The following is a 23,342-nucleotide window of genomic DNA, read 5'->3' as shown; positions in this document are numbered from 1 at the left end:
AAAAATCCTCTACAGCAGTGCAGCAACTGACTTCCGGTTTAAGAAGAAGTCAGGTCAGGACATGTGGAGCATGCACGTAGGATAAGGCTGAGGGCATGTCGCAATATCGTCTTATTTCTGAGACACAGCACAACTGGAAGAAGATATTCATTATGGTATTTTTTAATAAAGCGTTCAAAATAGTTAACATTGTGCTGGAAGGATAATGTACTAGAGGGGGCGATAATGTTTTTTTAACTTTAAAAAAACTTTAAAATCTTTTAGTGTTACTGGTCCTTTAAGTATTGTATTATATTGTGATTATACTACAGCAGTATCTATCAACTTCTAGAAACTCATTGTAATCATGATCTTATGCATAATTTATATTGAACAACATGAAATAGTAGTGGTTTCACTAGGAAACAAAGGACTCAAGACAGATGTAACCTGAGGGTAGGAGTGTGAATCAGGTGGTGGGAGCATGGCAACACCTTGGCATAAGAACAGAGATTTATGAAAAGGTAATGTCTGCCCAACCCTGGCATGACGCCTTCTGGAACTGCTAAAGGGAGCCACCCGTTAATATTAACAACTTGAAGCTGCTGGTAATTCTGCAGCACCTTTTGTGATTTGCAGATTATTTGCTAGCTTGTGCCACCTGATAGCTTGCCTGCAATTTTTTAGGGAGGCATGTAGGCAATAAGGCTTTGCACACTGTGCTCACTAGTGGATGGTTAGCTAGTAAAAATTTGAAGGTTGGAAGGTACATACCAATAGTATTTTGGTCCTGAGCCCACTAATGATTTAAAGGAGAAGGAAAGGTTAAATAATGTATCGGGGCCAAATGTTCGGCAACAACTGTTTGAATAAAGAAAAAATGTACACACCTCTGCAGATAAGCACAAATGAGGGCAGGCAGAAAACAAGTCCTTGAAACAGACCGAAGGTCAAGGGCAGGAGAAATAGCAGAGCGAGGAAACAGATTGAGGTCACACTAGGGAGTCAAAAGCAGAAGGAACAGGACCGGAGCAGGACAGAAACAGGATCAGGAACACAATCAACACCACACAAGGGTAGGAAAAGCCAGAATGGCCAATGATCCATCATTGGTGGGTCTGGGAAGTTGTCTTAAATAGCCTTTTAATGAGAAACTGCCCACAGCTGGATAGGGGGTGTGTATGTATGTATGTATGTATATTTTTATTTGTATAGCGCTCTTTGAGAGCAAAGCACTGTACAGAAAAACAATAAATTGGTAGTACAGTGCTACGCAATATGTTGGCGCTATATAAATACATGTTAATAATAATAATAATAATAACAAATAAGGGGTCATTGAAATATAAAGTAACAATAAGTGCATTATTAGAAAAACAATTAAATTAAATATAAAATATAATTACAATACAGATTACGTGCTTAGTGTCAAAGAGGCTGGAGGACCCTACCCCGTAGGGCTTACAGTCTAAATGGGAGGGTAACATACAGACACAATTCAGAGGGGTCTTAAAGTGCTGCAGGTTACAGTTTGTTACACTGTTATATAAGTGCAAGTTCCCAGTTCAGGTGTTATCCAGGTGCTCCCAGAGGTAGTTAGCAGGTTGGTTTATTCTGCATTGGCTCTGAGTCAGCACGTGCACAGTAGAGTGAAAACATGAGCTTTTCGCTGTCCACTTAACTGCGCATGCACCCCTGTTGCAAAGAAGAAACAAACTGGAAGAGTATCACTCCATTGTGCTTGCTGAAAAGTAACCAGGGCTGGGGATGTTTTCTGCTAACAGGAGCACTGGCACCAGCTCGACTGATTATAATCATTAAGGGTGCCGAACATTTGGCACCCCCAGTGATTTAACCTTTCCATCTCCTTGGTCCTTAGATTATAATAGAGGCTTGGTGAAAAAAACCACAGCACAAAGAAATTAATTCAAATTCAGATTTCTGACACTGCTCGCTGTACTTTCTAGAGTCATGAAGCTCTTCAAATTTTTCATGTTTTATTAAAACTACATATTATAACTTATCAGAAAAGAATGAAAAATGAAGATGAGAAACGTTTCCCATGCTGCAAATTCATATAATTAAAATGACTGGTTCTCTATAATGGCAACAGTTTATATACTGTGTAGGATGTGGTTAATGAGATTACCCTATGAAGTTAGGTTGCCCAGTAGCAATAATAATGTCCTCCAAGTTATTCAAGGTCTAGGAATCTGCAGGTATGGTTACCGTCTACTATGTAGAGGACCTTTAGGGTAAGGCCACACGAGGACTGCCCTGAACTGCCTCTGCGTTTTTTCCCCATAGGCTACGGCGCAAAGTCGCCTGCGCTAATGCACACGCGGCGATGCGTTTTCAATAGTCGCCCAAAGTGAGGCAATTTTGGGCGACTATTGAAAACGCCCATTATTGTGCATTAGCGCAGGCGACTTTGCACTGTAGCCTATGGGGAAAAACGTGAGGCAGTTCGGGGAGACAGTCGCGCAAAAGACGAGGCGTTTAGTCGCCAGGCGACAAAATCTCCCCGAATCTCCTCGTGTGGCCTTACCCTTAAGGAGCCCCACCAGGAGTAATATTAGATCCTGTTGGAGAGCCAATGTGATATAGTATAGACAGTGTCAGGTGGCTTTCAAGTAGTGTAAAACAGGGGTGGAACTATTTTAAGACTCTTAAAACCCACCTCCCCCGGATGGATTTGTTTCCAACTCCTGGAGTGGCATTACCTTAAGGTAAAGTATAGTAAAGTATGAGCCAATGTAAGGGCTATTCTTTCTGCAGGTGCTTTAGTAGCACAAGAGTAATCAATAAAGTAATAATGAGCTGGGATTAGTGCTAACTCGGCAGTGACGAATTGTACCCAACTGCCTGGGGGGGGATGCAACCCAAGTGCTGTTGCTCCCCTATAGTTCTGTGGGTACCCAAAGAATAAAGCATTATGCGGCATTATACAAATTCTTGGTATCAGTATTTGTTGATATTGATAATGGATTACTGCTTGAAGTTAAAGGTGCCTGACTGTTTAATAAAAATGAATTTGTGTATGAGGAGTTTAGTGATATATACTCTGAGTCTTTGCAAATCCCTGAGCTAACTTTAAAGGTCACTTTGTATGCCATTTTCTGTTCTGGGATTTGTCTAATAAGCACAGCTGGGTACAAAATGGTACTCATAACAATAGCTTTGCAATAGTAGAAACATATCCTTACATTTTATAAAACTTTTAGTCAGGAGAATTTGTGTCCTGCATAAAGGGTTATCTTAGAAACCACACACATATATATATATAATATTAGTCATCTAGCAATTGTAAGCATAGTATTCAAAAGCAAAGCAGGGAATTTGAGATATGAGAAAATATCATTAATAATTTGTAACTTCTGTTATAATATATTGAAATTCAAACTGTGATTATGTCTGACGTTCAAGAGAATTAAGCACTAAAATAATGCCGCATTTCATAATATTTCATTTATTTTGAAACTATTCATACTAAGATCTTTCTGGACATTTACATATCAGGTATAACGTAAAATGTTATATTGCTGGAAGCATGTTCTGAGAAGAAAAATCACATAACAAAAAAAGGCAATATTTAAATAAAAAATCCATTTATTCAGTGCTAACTTAGGTAATAGGATGTACTGTACAGTATATGGTTGTTTTCCTTTCTTACGATAAATATAATAGTAATTTATGTTATTGGATGACATTTAGCCTGACATTTAACTTTACATATAATTTCATCAACTACAAAGCATCATTTCACATTTGTAAATTGCAATAATACCATTTTGTAACCATACTACAATAACAAAGACAAAGAAAGAGAAAAGAAATTGTTCTTCATACAAATTAATTTCTCGCTGTCTTGTGTTTCTGCTTTATAATTAAGGCTCTAAAAGCACTTTAAAGGAGATAGTTATATCTAAGAATGATTTTATTTCTTAAGTGTAGACACATTTTTAGCCTGTGCACAATTAATTTGAACTTTTAGGATCCAATGTCAGGAACAGAACAATCCACTACCCAAGAAAATAGTTTTTGTCCAAATTGCATCTGTTCTCTAATTTGGTCTTTATTTGCTCAGATTTAGGGTCCTAGAAGAGCTTTGTGTCTTTTATTGCATATGGGGGTTTCCAAGTATGACTGCAGGTGTGAGACTGACAGGTAGGAGACTATGGGGCAGACTTATTAAAGAGCAAAGTGGCTAACGCTAGCGACTTTTTGCCAGCGGGGCCACCTGCAGGGACATCGGCCATTTCACTAACAGGCGCATGGCCACTTCGCAACTGAACAGGACCGTCACTAGCGTTAATTCGCACTCTATCACCAGGCGAATTTTCGCTCCAGCGAATGATCGTTACTCTGCAAATTCACTAAAGTGAACTGAACGATGAATTCGCCATCGCAGACCAGGCAAAGTGCTAAAAAGAAGCCAGATCTTACTCAATTTTCTGTCACTTACATCATATCCTGTGTGCCGAAAAAGCATTACAGTTCCAAAAACACTGGCGACTTTTCCTTTTCTGAAGCAAAAGTCCTAACAAACTCTTTTTGGGTAACTGGTTTTCTCCAGACATTTCATAACATATGGAACATTCATTTTACAGTGGGTGCATGTGTAGGACATTATATTAACTCTCTTGTCTTTATTAAGGTTCCCTGGACATTTATAATAAAAAGTGGTAACATCAAGCATTTGCACCAACATTTACAATAAAGACCTCCGTACAACTTTAAATTACCCGCCATATGCAAGATCACTAGCGAATTTTCCCTAGGCACAAACGAACGCTTTAGCGAATCTGCCCCTATGTGCTTGGTAATTTGGTGTTCCCATGTTAGGTGCTTAAAAAGAAAACGAATACGTAGCTGTGCACAATATCTGATTAAATAGACAAGCAAGAAAGCAGAATCAGCATAAGGTACAAAACTGTGAAACAAATCCAAATATAGGCTTGTAGGTGAGACAAGTGGCAGGCTGAGGCAGAGTCCAGTAATAAGCTGGAGATCAGGGCTGGTGGAAGACAGGCAGAGTCCAATAGAGAGGCTGAGGTTTGGGCAGGCAGTAGGTCAGTGGTCCTCAAACAGTGACTTGTGAGAAACATGTTCTCTTCAACCTCTTGGATGTTGCTCCCAGTGGTCTTAAAGCAGGTGCTTATTTTTGAATTCCAGGCTTAGGAGCAAGTTTTGGTTTCATAAAAACCAAGTGTACTGCCAAACAGAGTCTCCTGTAGGCTGCCAGTCCACACATGGGATACGAATAGTCAATCACAACCCATAATTGGCACCCCCAGGAACTTTTTGCATACTTGTGTTGCTCTCCAAATTTTATTTAAATTTGAATGTGGCTCACGGGTAAAAATGGTTGGGGTCCCTGCGGTAGGCAATACAAGTCTGTGCAAACAGGCCAAGGGTCAAAACCAGGAGATAAAATATTAAGGATAGGTAGAGAGAACATGGGTCACGCAAGACTCTGGAACTAAATTTACCAGGAATGTAGCAGGAACACAGGAACAAGATTTACCAGGAATTTAGAAACAAGGGGACTAGAACACAGAGAATTGCTCAATGATCCAGCAATGGGAACAAGATTTACCAGGAACTCAGAAACAAGGGGAATAGAACACAGAGAATAGCTCAATGATCCAGCAATGGGAGGAAGAAAGGGACTGGATTAAATAGGCACCTAGCCTTAACAAGACAGGAGGCGGAAACCTTGAGAACAGCAGAGCAGCTCTCACTTCCAAAACCCTCTCATGGCTCAGCACAGGCCAAGTAACACACAGATAATGGGTCAAGCCCTGACAGGGAAAGGGGGAATATGTAAAGAGTTATCTGAGGTGTGCTACTTGTATAGTAGCCCATAGCAAGCAGGCAGCATTTACTGGTAAGCTGTTTTGAAAACAAACATGATTAGCTGCTGTGTTACAAGACTATTTTTTACATTACCACAATGTGTGTTGGTCTGAAAGTTTGGTTGAGATGGCCATATCAATAGCCAGTATATCCCTGGGCACTGAAGCTTGGAATGTTCTACATTTGACTCCATTTTCCATTTAATTACATGGGAAACTGTATTTTCATGGTATTTGTTATACTGAAGAAAACATGTGCCCTGAATATCAGTCTAGTACGCTCTGGATGTAAATCAAACACACGCTGCTCCTTAATCCCCCAAGCTTGTGAAATGTTAAGGGGAGAGAATAATCTCTCAAAAAGAACACACCACTAAAAATCCCATTCAAAATGTTCCCAAGGCAAGAAACATATATAGCTCAGGATTCAAGTTGTCACTAAAAGATGTTTCTCCTGGGATGTTCCATTAACAAAAGATTAGTGCACATTCATCTACTTTTTAGCCTTTCGAATATAAAAACCTGCAGTGCATTTATAGTATCAAACATGGAATGAGGAAGTAGAGAACTGTAATTTACAGCTTTATTGCTCACTTGAGTATGAAAGTGTAATATGGTCATAGATCAAGATTCTTCTGGTTGCCTGGTCCAGGAGTCTTCAGTTTTTGAAACACATTACCGTGAGCAAAATTGCACATAGCCAAAAAAGGAACAGTTAATTAGTGTCCTTAATATACTAAAAGATTAATTTAATGCGCAATTTGACCTCAGTGAATCTCTCTCTGCGTTTTATTGGCTTTGATTCATACGCATTTAATTTGTGTTATGTTTTATTACTTTATTCCAACAGGCATGACAGCTGCTTGCTGCCAATGTTTAGTGTCTTTTTCTAAACCTTGAAATCTATATTTTATCTCAAAATTAGACTCTCACATAAGGAAACAGCAAAGTGGATATAAATGCCTAAAGAGCCAAAACCTGGTCCAATCTCCACTATCCCATAGACAGATGGAGACTGAATGGACGGCTTATTTTAGGCACAGATCACTTGTCCATTGCATATTGAATTATACTTGGATAGAATTTGAGATAAAAATGCTCCTTCTGTATAATTTCCTTATTTCTATTTAGTATTCCCTAAGCAAAGTATAGCCAATTAGCAATCAATATTAACTTTATAGTAGTTTGAATCATGCAACTTAAGCAACACAAATAACATTGAGGGGGTTATTTATTATTTGTAAAAACTTGAATATTTTGGTTCTTTTAACACAAAATCTGTCGGGATTTATGCTACAAAAAGTCAGAATCTGAAAATCTCAGACCTGAAAAGGTTGTATATAAGTCAATTGGAGAGTTCCCTATCCTATTTGTAAGTTTCAGTGGTCTGTGCTGGAATTAGCCTGACTATTTCTGGCTTTTTGGGCAAAAATCCCAAAAATTTGGGCTTTTCAGGAATAAGGCCGAAAAAAATTGAGCAATTTAGGAAAAACCTCAGAAAAATTGTACAATTCATTTTTCCCCTTGATTTTATCGAGTTTTCCCCCAATCAATTGGGTTTTTTAATACTAAGGGGCATGTTTACTAACATTGGAGATAAATATCTGGAGAGCTTTCTGGAGATGTTGCTTATGGCAACCAATCAGCAATTAGATTTAAACAGCCACCTATAATTTAGAAAACAAAAGCAAAGATCTGATTGGTTGCTATGAACAACATCTCCAGAAATCTCTCCAGATATTTATCTCCAATGTTAGTAAACATGTCCCCTAAATAAGGTCAAATTGTGAATTCTAGTTTGGTCTGACTTTTTTTATTTAAAAAATTCAGCAACATTCGGATTTTGATAAATAACTCCCTGAAAGCCTCTATCCCTATAGGATTTATTTACATTGCTAACCAGCCCCTTCCATATTAAAGAAACTGCATGCAACATAAAAATCAAGTCAGTTCTATTAGAAACCAGCCCTTCATTAATGCACCAGTTACCAGACATAATTTATCCATAAAGCTCTAATTTCCAGGAATCTGTTTTAATAAAATAATAATATAAAATAAAATTCTTAAAAATGATTTCCTTTTCTTTGTAATAATAAAACAGTGCCTTGTACTTGATCCAAACTCAGATATAATTAATAATGGTGGAAAACAATCCTATCAAGCTTATTTGATATTTCTTTATTTTTTAGTAGACTTAATGGGGCTGTTCCCCTTCAAGTTAACTTTTAGGATGATGTAACTAGTGATATTTTGAGTCATTTTGCAATTGGTTTTCCTTTTTCTTTTATAAGTGGGTTATTTAGCTTTTTTATTCAGCAGAGTCTAAATTACCTTAGCAACCATGCATTGGTTTAAATAAGAGGCTGGAATATGAATAGGAGGGGACCTGGACAGAAAGCTGAGTAAATAAAGTAAAATAGCAATACATTTGTAGCTTTACAGGCCATTTGTTTTTATGTGGTTCAGTGACCCCATTTGAAAGCTGGAAAAAGTCATAAGAAAAATAAATAATTAAAAAAACTATAAAACATAAATGATGAAAACCAGTTGAGAAGTTGCGTAAAGTAATAACATACTATTATAGAATAGGTTTTTATTACGATTATATTTGGGGATCCAAATATCAGAAAGATCCCTTATCTGAAAACCCCCAGGTCCTGAGCATTCTGGATAACAGGTTCAATGCCTGTACAGGTATAGAATCCCTTATCCGGAAACCCGATATCCAGAAAGCTCCGAATTATGGAATGGCTGTCTCCCATAGACTCCATTTTATCCAAATTTTTAAAAATGATTTCCTTTTTCTCTGTAATAATAAAACAGTAGCTTGTACTTGATCCAAACTAATATATAATTAATCCTTATTGGAAGCAACACCAGCCTATTGGGTTTATTTAATGTTTAAATGAATTTCTAGTAGACTTAAGGCATAAAGACCCAAATTACGGAAAGATCCGTTATCCGGAAAACCCCAGGTCCCGAGCATTCTGGATAACAGGTCCCATACCTGTATTACAAAGCACACAGCAATGGCCCCACACAATGGCAAATTACCTCTGGCACCATTTTGCTATAAAAAGAGGGATAACACAGCAGCATAATAGAAGGACACTTATTTTTATCATTTGAATTGCCCTTTCCACTGTACTTTTGCCGTCTTAATATGAAGGTTTTTACATATGGGCATTTTAAGTTCTACAATGACATAAATGGTGCCCCATATAGTAAAATATAATGGTGCATTGTCATTTCTCATTAGCCTGGCTTATGTGACTGATGATGATGCTTTAATCGTTGATACCCACCTATACTAAACCCTTGGTATCCGTCTTTGTATGCTACCATTTGTCTTTTAATAAATATTCATAGTCTTCCATGTTCAGCTGAGCAAGCAGAAAAGGCTTTGCTCTGTGAAGTGTATATAATTAGTTCTATTACAACTCTTTCAGAACAAGAATTATTAAGGGCATTCCTTAATTGTACTTTATAAACATGTTTTTGTGATAAAGTCGTCTCCCCTGGTGAATATTCCTTTCTATAGGATTCTAGAACATCAAATCATTAGTTACATGCAGCTTTGAAACAAATTTGTTGGTTTTCTTTGAAACCAACAGAAAATAGCAGAGAAATCTGACAGGTACATATCCCGCATTTACACACCATTGCACACACGCACGTTGCTGTCAACCTCAACCCTAATTAAATCTGATTATCAGGCTCTTCCACTACTGTGTATATACTGTAATGTCGACCAATGGTGGCTTCACATAAAAATGACAGAGCTTCAGATCCTCCACAGATGGAGGAGAGAGATGTGTGACAGATATCATGGAAGCTTAAAGGAAATTGAGGACCTAATTAAATCCTTTCAAACTTTTTTTTTTCTTGCAGAAAAGCACATCCAGAGTTGCAAAATAAAGACTTGCGTCATGTGTGATAAAGTTTAACAGTTTTAATTTGCAGTGACTTGATACATACTCTCTGTCTGTTCTTAGTTAATGAGTTAATTATCGTCCTGTTGTTTATGTTTATCATACACAGTTACAATATCGCTCTGTTGCATAATTTTGGACTATAGAATTTATTGCTTCCCTAGCCACATTAATTATACGAAGAACGGCTAAAATAAGCAAAAGATCATTTTAATACATAAGTAACTATGTACTAAATGAGTGGAAAATGCAAAGCAAGACGGTTATGAATGTGGTCCATAAGTTTATTATCCAGTCATTGCAATTAAATGAGGCTAATTTAGCCTACCAATTAGGTGGTCAAATTTGGCAAATATCTGTTGTCTTGTGTCCTATTTGGAACTATATTACCAGCATTGATCAGAATTTAAGTGGAATATTGTTTTCCAGTACAGGTATAGGATGTTTTATCTAGAAAGCTCTGAATTACGGAAAGGCCTTCTCCCATAGACTCACTTTTATACAAATAATACAAATTTCTCAAAAATGATTCCTTTTTCTCTGTATTAATAAAACAGTACCTTGTAACTGGTTCAAACTAAGCCACAATTAATTATAATTGTAAGCAACACCAGCCTATTGGGTTTATTTAATGTATAAATGATTCTCTAGTAGATGGAGATCCAAATGACAGAAATACAGTATCTGTTATCTGGAAACCCCCAGGTCCCAAGCATTTTGGATAAAAGGTCCCATACCCGTAGTACACTACTTAACAATTGCTCTTTTTAATTTCCTGCAATTGTCATATTGCAGGTAAAACATTTAAACAAGTTTTTTAAAACTCACATAAACTCCTATAGATTCGAAATTCAACTAATAATAATAACCACTTATTACACTCCTCTACTGGCCTGCTACTCAACTCTTCTCTCATTACGTCCTCACATGCTCACATTCAAGACTTTGCAAGGGCTGCACCCCTCCTCTGGAACTCTCTCCCACGGTCTGTCCAACTTTCTCCCAACCTTTCTGCTTTAAAGAAATCTCTTAAAACTCACTTCTTTCGAGAAGCTTACCCTCACTCTGCTTAACTACCAAACGCAACACGACATACAGTACCACATTTCTCACCCACTTAATTCAATCTTGCCCACTCCCACACCTTGTGTATTACTCCCTTCCCTTTAGAGTGTAAGCTCTTTCTGCATAGGACCTTCCTCACCTTTTGTACCGGTATTTATTGTGATGTATGTAACTCCATATGATCTATGTATAGAATTCATGTGATTTAGTTGTATAATCACATTTACTTTACAGTGCTATGCAATATGTTGGCGCTATATAAATACATGATAATAATAATAATAACCAACTCAGATGAAATTAAACAAGACTCAAACTCGAATCAAATTCAAATTGAATTCAAGTTTTTTCTCGAATGTCAGGAAGGCTGCAAACATCTCCAAATTGATCCCTGGACTGCTCCCATTGACTTAAATGACTATTCGGCAGGTATTAGGCGGCGATTAGTCTAATTCTAATCGGTAAATTAGCATATCCTTGTCTGCAGGTCTGTGGTCAGAGCTATGGTATTCAGTATTATACAGTTCTCCATGTAATCATAGGACGGTGCACTAAATTTATATTAATAACCTATAACCATCCTGTTAGAATAGAACATAAAACATATATATATAGACCAGAGATCCCCAACGAGTAGCTTGTGAGCAACATGTTTCTCCCCAACCCCTTGGATATTGCTCCCAGTGGCCTCAAAGCAGGTGATTATTTTTGAATTGCTTGTTTTGAGGCAAGTTTTGGTTGCATAAAAACCGGATGTACTGCCAAACAGAGACTCCTGTAGGCTACCAATCCACATAGGGTCTACCAATAGCCAATAACAGCCCTTATTTGGCAGTGCACCCCCAGGAACTTATGCTTTTGTTGCTCCCCAGCTCTTTTTACATCTGAATTTTGCTCATGGGTGAAAAAGGTTGGGGACCCCTGATACAGACAAATACAAGAGTCCTCTGCACTCAACCCACTATCAATATATTTAAGACAGAGACATTTTGTGCAAACAGCTAATAAAAAATACCTTACCTTTTAAACAAAACAGGGATTGTTTGTCCATATTTTGCAATATATTTAAGCTGGCCAACTACGTCAAAGTCATCCCATATCCGGCCAGTCCTATGCTAAATTTTCATCAGATTCATTAAAAATTCTATTGCTTCATTATACATTTTACAAAGAGACTACCTTTTACCTGCAACTTACTTGCTTGTTAGAATAGAACAAAAAAAAAAAAAAAAAAATATATATATATACTTAATTAACATATTCATTGTGTGCAGCAGAAATGACTCTGACTGTACAGCTGGTCAGGGACTGGCATAAACTTCAACATATCCCTGACTGCAGATCTGTTCACAGGTATATATTCTTGGTGGCTCACATCCTTTCACTTTAATTAGAAAATATGGGGTGTGCAATGTGATTTACTCTCCCAGTAACTTGCAGAAGCTAATGCAATATATGCTGTGTACCATTTCCTTGTTATACTGATATATTTTCTAAATGCATTAAATGGAAACTGCAGCATACTGTAATTTAAACTGCATCTCCCCTGTGTCAGGCACAGTGTATACAGTAGATCTATTCACTCAGCAGTTGCTAGTATAATGGGGACACATACCTAGAAATGGAAAATGAGGTCAAAATGAGAGTTAGAGAATTTCCCAGACACTAAATTTAAACAATTTAAACATTATTGCATTTCATTTACAGCTCAAATTATAGCTGGTTGTACTGTTCGATTGCAGCCTTAGAAAAAGCCTTTTGGAATAGTGGAGTAGTATCATACGTGACAAAGCTTTCCAGGCCATCTTTTAACTTTGACTAGTAAAGAAAGAATTTTCAGAAATGTCTGTCCTTCCCTGGAAGAGCTCCACACCATACAGATGGAGAACAGTTGATCATCATCTAGCTAAATCTTCAAACAGAATTCACAGAAACAAGGCTTGACAGCCTGTGCCTAAATTCTAATTAAAATATGATCCATCTCTATTAGCCTTGCGATGGGGAAGCATTCTAGTAATATTTTGGTTTACACTGACATAGAATGTGCATGGGTCAGACTGGAAACACAATCTAAACTAGTTACAGGTATATGATCCATTATCCAGAAATAGTGATGGGCGAATTTATTCGCCAGGCGCGAATTTGCGGCGAATTTGCGCGTTTCACCGCCAGTGAATAAATTTGCGAAACGCCCGCGAAAATTCGCGGCAAAAAACTGCGCAAATTCGCCCATCACTTGACCAGAAACCCATTTTCCAGAAAGTTCCAAATTATGGGAAGGCCCTCTCACTTAGTCTTCATTTTAATCAAATAATTGAAAATTTTAAAAAAAAAATTTCCATTTTGTCTGTAATAATAAAAAAGTATATTGTGCTTGATCCCAACTTAGATATTATGAACCCTTATAAGAGGTAAAACAATCCTATTGGGTTTATTTAATTTATTCATATAGGGCGTTATTTACTAAAACTCACATTTTTTTTTCTGGTCAGGCTTGTCGGGGGGGAGAAAAAAAAAATCGATTTTTTTTTTTTTGGTAGAAAAATAAATTCAAATGTTTTGAGAATAATTATTCCACCATCTCAAACCTGTTGAGGTCATATATAATCAACGGCAGATGTACTTATCCCAATTTGAAGATATCGTGGATTGTGCTGGGTTTAGCCCAATAATCTGAAAAATTAAAAGATTTTCGGGCAATAACCTGAAAGAATCAGGGAAAAAAGTCTGAAAAAAATCATACAATTCGGGTTTTTGCTTAATTTTATCAAGCTTTTTCCTGATCCAATTTATTCAAGTTATTTTAATGATAATTAAGGAAAAATCGTCGATGTGAGCTTGGTTTTTTATTTAAAAAGTGAGATAAAATCAGATTTTAGCAAATAACCCCCTTAAAGTATGGAGATCTAAATTATCTGGAATACCCAGGTTCTGAGCATTCTGGATAACAGATCCCACACCTGTGTTTATACATTAAAGTGTGCTCTCATGTCTGCTGATCGTTCTGTTCCCTGGTTGGGGTTCTTTTGTGCATTTGACCCCATAGATTTTTAAAATGAAAAAAATATTTCATTAAAACCACCTTAACCCCAGAGGGAGCCCATAGAGTTGGCAAGAAAGTAACTTTATGGGCAGCGTCGGGCCAACCTAGGCAACCTTGCCGGTCTCAGTGGCCAATAGGTGAGCGCGATTGCATGTCAAAAAGGATGCGCGTGCATAAACATCAAAAAGGACGCACGCGCGTCAAATTGGACACACGCATTTGGATCAAAAAGGACTCACTCGTTTGGCCAGTGCGATTAGAGTGGACTGGACTATGGGTATGAGACGGTAAGTTCCTGGCGCCCCCCCCAGCTTTGCACCCTAGACGCATGCCTACTCTGCCTACCCGTAGTTCCAGCCCTGTTCATGGCAGTAAGGACATCAATGGACATCAGTGGTGGGATATCATCAAAGGACCTCAGATATGGGATATATATTTATTTTTATGTCCCTGGAGACACATGGGGATTGATCTGCATCTGCATATGTCCCAGAAACCAAGGGTCATTTCTTGTTGAATGGAGGTGTCATTGGGGGGATCCCTCTTGAGTGAACACTGCAGTGTAAATACAGTTGACATTGTATTTTGGTCACTAGGAAAGGCCAGTCCATATCAGTAAGCATAATGCTTTCCTTAATTATAAAAATTATTAATACATAATCAGTAAATTGGGCACCTTCAGTTTCTCTTCATTACCATCATAAAAAAGTGAGAACTTCTTGCTCATATTCACAGGACAAAAAGAATGGACTAGAGAACCTGCCAATTTCTTACAATTATTATTATTAAATTATTATTACTATTTTTCTTTCTGGAGAAGAAATTCATTGCCTAGTTACATCAATACGTTTGTTTGAGTTTGGAAGAAGAGAAGCAAACATTTGTGAAAAGAAGTTGAGAAAAGGATGCTTTTTATTTGCAGTTGCTAAACTCCTAATGCAGTAATCAGCCATCTGTGAGGAGCCAGTCAATGCTTCTTCCTTGTGACTGCAGTAGTGACATCTGTAGAATTTGAAAGACAGAAACCTTGGAAACTAATAGACGAGCGCATTTAGGCTTCATTACATGTATTGTGTGTAAATTGCGTTTAACTTGTTGAAACGTAAATTGTTAGCAAGTTAAATTAATTCTGCAATTTGCATTTATCTCTATAGGGCAGCAGTAGTCTGCTCTAAATTATTCTTTGCCTGCACATTGAGAGGGGAAAATGTATTATTTCAGCATGTTATACAGTATTTAAGGTTAATGAGTTGCAATATTATAGCTCTAGTAGAAATTCAATGTTTAACATATTTTGTATTAGCAAAGGTGCAAGTGAATGCATACAGTAACAAATAGGTTCATGACTTGTATGGTGGCGTTTTTAGTGATGGGCGAATAAATTCGCCAGACACGAATTTGCAGCGAATTTCCACGTTTCATCGCTGCGTCAACTCGCAGGCGAAAAATCCACCACGTCAAAAAAACATTGATGCATGTCAAAATTGGCATGTGCATAAAAATTGAGGTATCGAAATTATTCGGATGCCCATTGACTTTAATGCATTTGGACCAAATAAACCATGGAGCTGTTATCTTGTTTCAAGGAGCTGTTATCTGGTTATCTACCTATTGTTCTGCTGTTGGGAAACTGGAAGGGAAAGGACGGGTGCGATTTCACTCCAACTTGCAGTACAGCAGTAAAGACTGATAAGAGCACAAGTCACATAAATGAGGGCACTTGGGAAACTAAAAACATGTCTAGCCCCATGTCAGATTTCAAAATAAAATCTTTTGAGAAATAGATTTTAGTGCATATCAAATAGTTAGGAGTGCTCTACCCTCTTGTATTCACCTGTGCAGGTCCAGGTGCTAGACCGGAAGACCCTTGCCTGTAAGCTGGGTCAACTTTTACATCCAATGAAAAAATCCAGTAGCACTCTGGTAATGTTGCAAAAATCTTCAGTGGTTTATTAGCCCATATACTGTATAAACAAAGGGCAACGTTTCGGGCCCTACTAGGCTTGATAAAGGGTCCAGTAGGGCCCGAAACGTTGCGCTTTGTGTGTTTGTATATGGGCTAATAAACCACTGAAGATTTTTGCAACATTACCAGAGTGCTACTGGATTTTTTCATTGGATTTTTTCAATAGATTTTAGTGCATAACTGTGCTGAAATAGCACTATTAACTGATGCATTTTGAAACAGAATGACTGAATCCCTTTAAAGGTTTAAAAACGAATATAATAAAATATATTTTAAAACGTAACTGCAAAAGAATTGCAAAAAATGGCTTCCAGCAAACTTAGGAGAGTAAGCACAGTGGACATGGCAATAGATGATTTTGATTAAATATCTATGGCCATATTTATTCAAATTAGAAGTTTGTTTAGGACTCAAATGGAAGACACTTATTAAAAAAAACTGTGTCCAGAATGTTGCAATGATCTAAGGTACAAAACTTTAATAACAGGCAGGCATCACTCCGGAACATCAAAATCTGTCAGTAGAATCCAGGCACCCAAATTTTTAAATAGTAAAAATAGAAAAAATCTTAGGAGGAGTTAGATTTAACCAAAAGATGTCCGCATATCATTGCCCCTAGTGGCTCATTTATAGAATACATTCTATATCATTAAACTGTTTAAAGTACAACTTAACACTTCAACAGAAAATATCAGAATTTTTTTAATACTTTCTATATACACAATGTAAAAATGCTAATATTATATAATAGTTGATAATATTAGCATTTTTACATTGTGTATATAGAAAGTACTAAAAAAAATTCTGATATTTTCTGTTGAAGTGTTACGTTTTTCCTTTAAATATTGTGTATGTATCATAAGTAAGTTAGCCTATGATCAAGTGTCCTTGGATGACACGAAACGCGTCAGGCTTTTATCTTTTATACATAATGTAAAATAAAGACTTTTTGTACTATTTAAACATGTGGGCTCCTGGATTCTACTGACTGACTGATTTTGGTGTTCCGGAGTGGTGCTGCCCATTATTCAAGTTTTGTGTGTTGCTCCCCTCTGCTGAAGGTCTGGGGCATGAGCACCTGGACCCACTGTGAAAAGCGGTAAGCTTGTCCCAGTATTCAAAGAATTCATGCCTCCTATGGTCTAAATTTAAATGATTTTAAGGTGCCAACATTATGTTGGAAAAACACTACATTGTGGGAGCAAAAATGTGACAAATCAAATGTTTCTTCACATTAGTATATAAGGCACAGTAAGTGATTTTATTTCATCTGCTATAGTCTAGCAGTTCTGACCATTTTACAGGTATGGAACCTGTTATCCAGAAAGCTCGGGACCTGGGGATTTCCAGATAACGGATCTTTCCGTAATTTGGATCTTCATACCTTAAGTATACTAAAATGAGATTTAAACATGAATTAAACCCAGTAGGATTGTTTTGTCTTCAATAAGGATTAACAATACTTTGTTTGGATTAAATACAAGGTAATGTTTTATTATTACAGAGAAAAAAAGGAAATAAATGTATTTAATTTGGATCATTTGGATTAAATAGAGAGAGCCTTTTCCTAATCCGGAGCTTTCTGGATAATGGGTTTCCAGATAATGGATCCCATACCTGTAGTATAAAATATTGGAAGAAAGGGAGGAAAGTTGATTAATAGTTGATTAAATAAGCAGCGGCACTGTTTTACTTCCAATCCATCATCCTTTGCTTTCTCCTCCACTTAGTCATTCTCATTTACTTTCATCAGCACCTTCTTTCTCCTCCTCTGTCTATCAAAAATGAATCACTACTTTTACTGTATATATTATTTAAATGTTTCAAAGCTGAAAACAATATCCAGAGGTTTGAACACCCAGCTGTATTTTATTTCCTGTAAAACGAATCCTTAGTTCCAAAAAAAAAAAATGGAGGACTATGTTGAACAGATGGCAAATTGATTTTATGGTACAAACCAATGAACGCCGCAATGTAGACTTGCATTTAAGGGGAAAAAAGTGGAAATTATCTAAAATAAATGTCTATTGATAATGACAATTTCATGTATAGCCAAGATTTCCCTGCTGAAACGCGCTATTAATAGGAACATTAGTAAGCAGCCAGGCAAAGTACGAATGAGAAATACAAGATCCCATCAGTAAGAAGTCTCACAGACATCTAATGATATTACCAACAAGAAACATTATTATTATTTTTTCATTTATTTTATGTCATCCCTAAGATGTTAGTCAGAACCAGTATTGTTTTGTTCCTGCTTATACAGTAATATATGCTCTCAGTAGGGGGACCATTTTTTAAACCTTGATTTTTTTCTGCTCAAGGTTTTTAAAGGAGAAGGCAAGTCATTCTGCACTTGGGTTGCCAAATGTTAGGCGCCCCCAAGTGAATGTATTGAGTTACCTGAAACCCCAGGCCAGTGCTCTTAACAGCAGAAAACTGCTATTTTTGAGGGAAAAATAAAAATTCGAATTTTTAGAGATTTTATCATACCACAAAGCAGCTAAAAAACCAAATCAGAAAATACTCTATCTCAAACCTGTTAAGATTTGTAGAAGTCAATGGCAGAGGTCCCTGAAGTTATTTCTTGACATTGTGATCGTTTTTGGATTATCCAATAAAATCTGGGTTTTCATCCAATAATCCAAAAAAGTTGGATTTTCGGAGCGTCAATGGTACGATTCGAATTGCTGCTCGATTTTGTCTTGATGGTTTGTTGCTCCGATTTTATTGAGAAATTATTGATAAATGAGTTAAAATCGTGGAAGGGAGTTTGATCAGAGACTGTTTTTTTTATAAAAAAATGTATTTGAGTATTAGTTAATGTGCCCGAATGTGTCTTCTTTGGTGTATTTAAAAGGATTGTAGGAAAAATAGATCCTATGCACTTACACATATGGGACCTGTTATCCTAAATGCTTGGGACCTGGGGTTTTCCAGATAAGGGGTCTTACTGTAATTTGGATCTCCATACCATAAGTCTACTAGAAAACCATGTAAACATTAAATAAACCCAATAGGCTGGTTTTGCTCCCAATAAGGATTAATTATATCTTAGTTTGGATCAAGTACAAGGTACTGTTTTATTAGTACAGAGAAAAGGGAAATCATTTTTAAAATGTTCGATTATTTGGATAAAATGGAGCCTATGGAAGACTGTAATTCTGAGCTTTCTGGATAATGGGTTTCCCAATAATGGATCCCATACTAATACATGAATACCTTTTTGAAAAAAGCTGCTAAAAATGCCCTCCCTGGAAACTGTCATGATTTTTGTTTACTGCTTCAAAACAATGGAGTAGAAAAAGTTTTTAGATGAACTATACCCATTTAAGGCATTTATCAAACAATTTTGCACTAAGAAAAGGGAAAACATGTAACTGAAACCTTGTGGTATTGAATTTTGCTTTTATGTTGGAAAACCTATTTATGGATAATGTGAAAAGTACATGGAATGTGTAGTTAAGAGAAGAAGATGAAGGCCTTGAATGCATTCTATATTGTATATATCACTGTAAATAAATGCATCAACAATCAGATTTGTGTTTGTGATATACTGAGTGTGGCCCCTTGTACTCTTGTGGGATTATAGGGCATACAGGTTACATGGTTAGATCATGTATGGCTTAGCATAAGAGAGAGAACAGGTCCACTGCTGAAATCCTTATCTTTACTTACCATTATACAAATAATAACTTGTAAAATTCTTTTCATACCTTACAAGGCCCTTTATTCATTTACACTTCCATTAAAGGGATTCTGTCATGATTTTATGGTGTTGTTTTTATTCCTAAATTGCACTGTTTACCCTGCAAATAATTCACTCTACCATGTAAAAGTAATGGAGCAGCACTATTAACTGAGGCGTTTTGAAAAAAACATGTTTTCCCATAACAGTATTCCTTAAAGTTCTCTTGTGTCTCCTGGCTGACTCCTCTGTTCCTCATAGAGCCCCCACTTGGTCTGGCAGAGAGAATCTATTCATTAATAATCTCAAAGACTAGCTCCTGGAGCACATGCATAGCATCTGACCCAGTTCAGGCTCTTATAGTGCAGTGTCAATCACAGTAACCTGCAGCACTTAAAATCTTTCTGTTTGTATCTGTAAAGGTGGCCATACACTATAAGATCCGCTCATTTGGTGAGTTCGCTAAAGAGCGGATCTAAACCCAATATGCCTACTAACGCTGGGTGTATCCAAACGTATTACAATGCTGTGAATTGGCTCTGAATGCCTGATCTATATCTGCCCGATTTTTGACCTGATATCGATCAGGAGGACCATCAGGAGCCCCCACACACGGGCAGATAAAATGCCAAATCTGTCTAAAGGACCAATATTGGCATCTTTAATCTGCCCTTATATGGCCACCTTAAATTACCCACCTACTTAGATTGTAAACTCTGCAGGGCATGGACCACCTACCACTTCTCTCTTTAACACTTAGCATTTGAATAAAGCTGTACTTGTATTTGTATTTTATTATTTTATTGACCTGCTGTACAGGGCTGCATACACCAGTAGCAATATATAAACATACTATAATGTACTAGTTAAATGGGAAACAATGGCTAAGGCTGCTGGCACCAATCTGACTCTTCTGTAAAATGGAAGAGCTCAACTAGTCCCTGTTTTCACCAACGCCCTTTTGGGGCCCCAGTAAACTTTCTGCTGCGGTTCTAGCTGGGATCCCATGAACTTCAGAGGCCAGACTTCCAATAGTAGTACAGACTTTGATCACGATCTGAACACAACCAGCTTGGACTAAGAGCGAATGACAAATAGGGAGTTTTGGCTCCAAAAACAAAGGGGAAGTGAGGAAACACAAAACCACAAAACCAAAATGCCAGTAACATCCTCAGAAATGTGTGAATTGCTAGTAGTGACACCATCGCTCATGCACAGTTGTGCAACAATGTCTACCCGAATGTGCACATGCGCAGAAGAAACGGAACACATCCGCTGGCATGTGCGCGAGAAGGTAGGAGAAGGCCCCGGCCAGGCAGTGCACCTTACACATACATACACACACCATAGAACCCTTTATATATCTAGTTTCCAAAGGTACAATTTTGTCATTGGCTCCATAATATTCCAGATCTTCCACTACGTGACCATGTATTTTCATGCAGTCTTTCATTAATTTGCCGTTACGCAAGACCTTTTTTTAAAAAAAATATTGACGGTTAATGTTTATTATATGAAAAAAGCAATAACAATAAACCATAACCATAAACATTAAATAACAGCAGGTTCATAATAACAGTGTTGATAACCAATTCCTAACAGTAATACTTAGAAGCTCTAAATTCCCTGGCAATGAACCAAACTGGGTGCATGACAATCATTCCACGCCACCAGAAATGTCTCAAACTTGTCAAGCACAGCGGTAATCAGGATTACATGCTTCAACCATGGTATCTATATGTAACATAACGCCTCTCAGAGATCAATCGCCCTTAAGGTCCCCATAGACGCGACGATTCTTCTTGCCGAACGACCGATTTTAGGGAAGCCCGACCGATCCTTCGAAATTATCGTGCGGTTAGTGGTATTCGAACGATCGTACATCTTGCGATTTTTCGGCCGACATCTGTCGGGAAATTGATCGGCCAGGTCAAAAAATCTTTGTCGGTCCCAGTGCAATCTATCTATGTTTGCAGGGCCAAGCAGGCAGCTCCCCTTTTGTTTTCCTGGTAAATTGGTCTTTTTAGTTGATGGTAGATTCGTACGATCGTACGATCGTTCTGAGAAGATCGTGGTCTCACGATCAGGATCTGATCTTTTAAAAATCTCAACATCTATGGCCAGCTTTAGAGAGGAAACTTACAAACCATGTCGCATTGAATAATTTGGGAACTTACTAAACTTGGCACTTCCAAATAGGGATATCCTTTGCCAGGGACCCATTGCCAGGCTGTGACAATGGACTGTATTCCCTTAAACCTTTACCTAAACATGGTCCTTCAAATACTCACCTTTACGCAGTTCAACTTAGCTTGGATCCCAGTAGCCCAGTCACTTACACAATGGTAAGCAAACAGGAGGGCAGTTTTTCTCTCTCCAAAATGGATGAATTCCCCAACTTCTCCCAGTTCAAACTACCTAAGCTTCAACCCCAAATGCTACACATCTAAGCCAACTATTTACCCTTGCCTGGCAGTTTTTACCACCCAGTCATGAGCCCTGAGTCAGAAATTGCTCTAACAGGCTTCCCTTTCCTCATTCATTCCATAGGTATTTATTTACAGCATATTCATCTGGAAGTTCATAATTCTTCTTTAACTTAAACTATTGTACTGCATTAAACAAGAGCTTTTTTTCTTTAGAGCACTCAGTGCAACAATTATATTTTCATTTAACTATTAAAGAAGCACCTGCTTTCAGTATAATTTCTTTCCCCCGGTTTACTCTTGTATTTCTTCACCAATTACCTCTTGTATTTCTTCACCAATCCCATTTGAGCATGTGAAAGTGTCATTTGTTTTCTCAAGCGTAATGTAAGGACCATCAAAATAGTATCTAACATCACAATTCAGTTCCTTTTAATAAAAAGTAAAGATAAAGGGTAAGATCAAAGGATAAGAGGTCATTTTCTGGTCTGGAGGAATATATATTTTTTCTGAAGCACAGTAAATGGCTTTCCTCCATGAAGGCTGGAAAATGCCATGCCTGGTATTTTTGTTTTGACAGTTACTTCTAATCCCTTTAGGAGGGGCTTGGATGTCTTTTAAACAGGGGCACCCAAATGGTAGATCTTTAGATGGTAAGTTATAGATCATGGCAGTGTCCAAACAAAGATCCAATAGGTCAACCTTCTGGGTTCTTGACATTATTGAGATTTTCAAAACCACTTGAGAAACTGCTGTAATTCTTTTAAATTCAGCAATTTGCAATTTTAATTGGTAGGTCCTGAGCCAATAACCTCGTTTAGAGTACCTCCAAATGGCTAAAGTCCTGATATGTATGTATATGTGTGTGTGTGTGTGTATGTATATAAATGCACTGTATTTAACAAGAGACAAAATGGCGCAGTCTGCAGGTAGGGCATTTCTCTACTGTAGGTCGATAATACGAGGTGATACAGTGAAATGAACTTGATGGATAGGTGTATTTTTTTCAACCCATATTAACTGTATAACCGTGTAAGCACTAAATCATTTATTTTCTTTTGACAGGTCTATATTGTGCTTGCAAATTTCATTTAGGTATTGCTAAATAAAATGCAATTGGCAGTTGTTTTGAATTTTGAATTATGATAAGTTGGTTCCTGAACATTGATTTATTTATGACATTAATGTCAGTTTCTTTATTTATACCATAGAGATACCCCATACATCTTTATTTAATCCTTCCATTACAAGATTCATAAATTTTGATGGTCTGTCATAATTTATCATTCTAATCTTATATTGTAAGTAAATCATTTCCGACCCCTTGATTATGGTGAATACTTTCAGTGGAACGGTCTCTGAAAAAAGAAAAGCTTTCCAGAAGT

The sequence above is a fragment of the Xenopus laevis genome, chromosome 1L (genome assembly GCF_017654675.1).
Source record: "Xenopus laevis strain J_2021 chromosome 1L, Xenopus_laevis_v10.1, whole genome shotgun sequence".
Classification (NCBI taxonomy): Eukaryota; Metazoa; Chordata; class Amphibia; order Anura; family Pipidae; genus Xenopus; species Xenopus laevis.
This window is presented reverse-complemented; position numbering follows the sequence as displayed.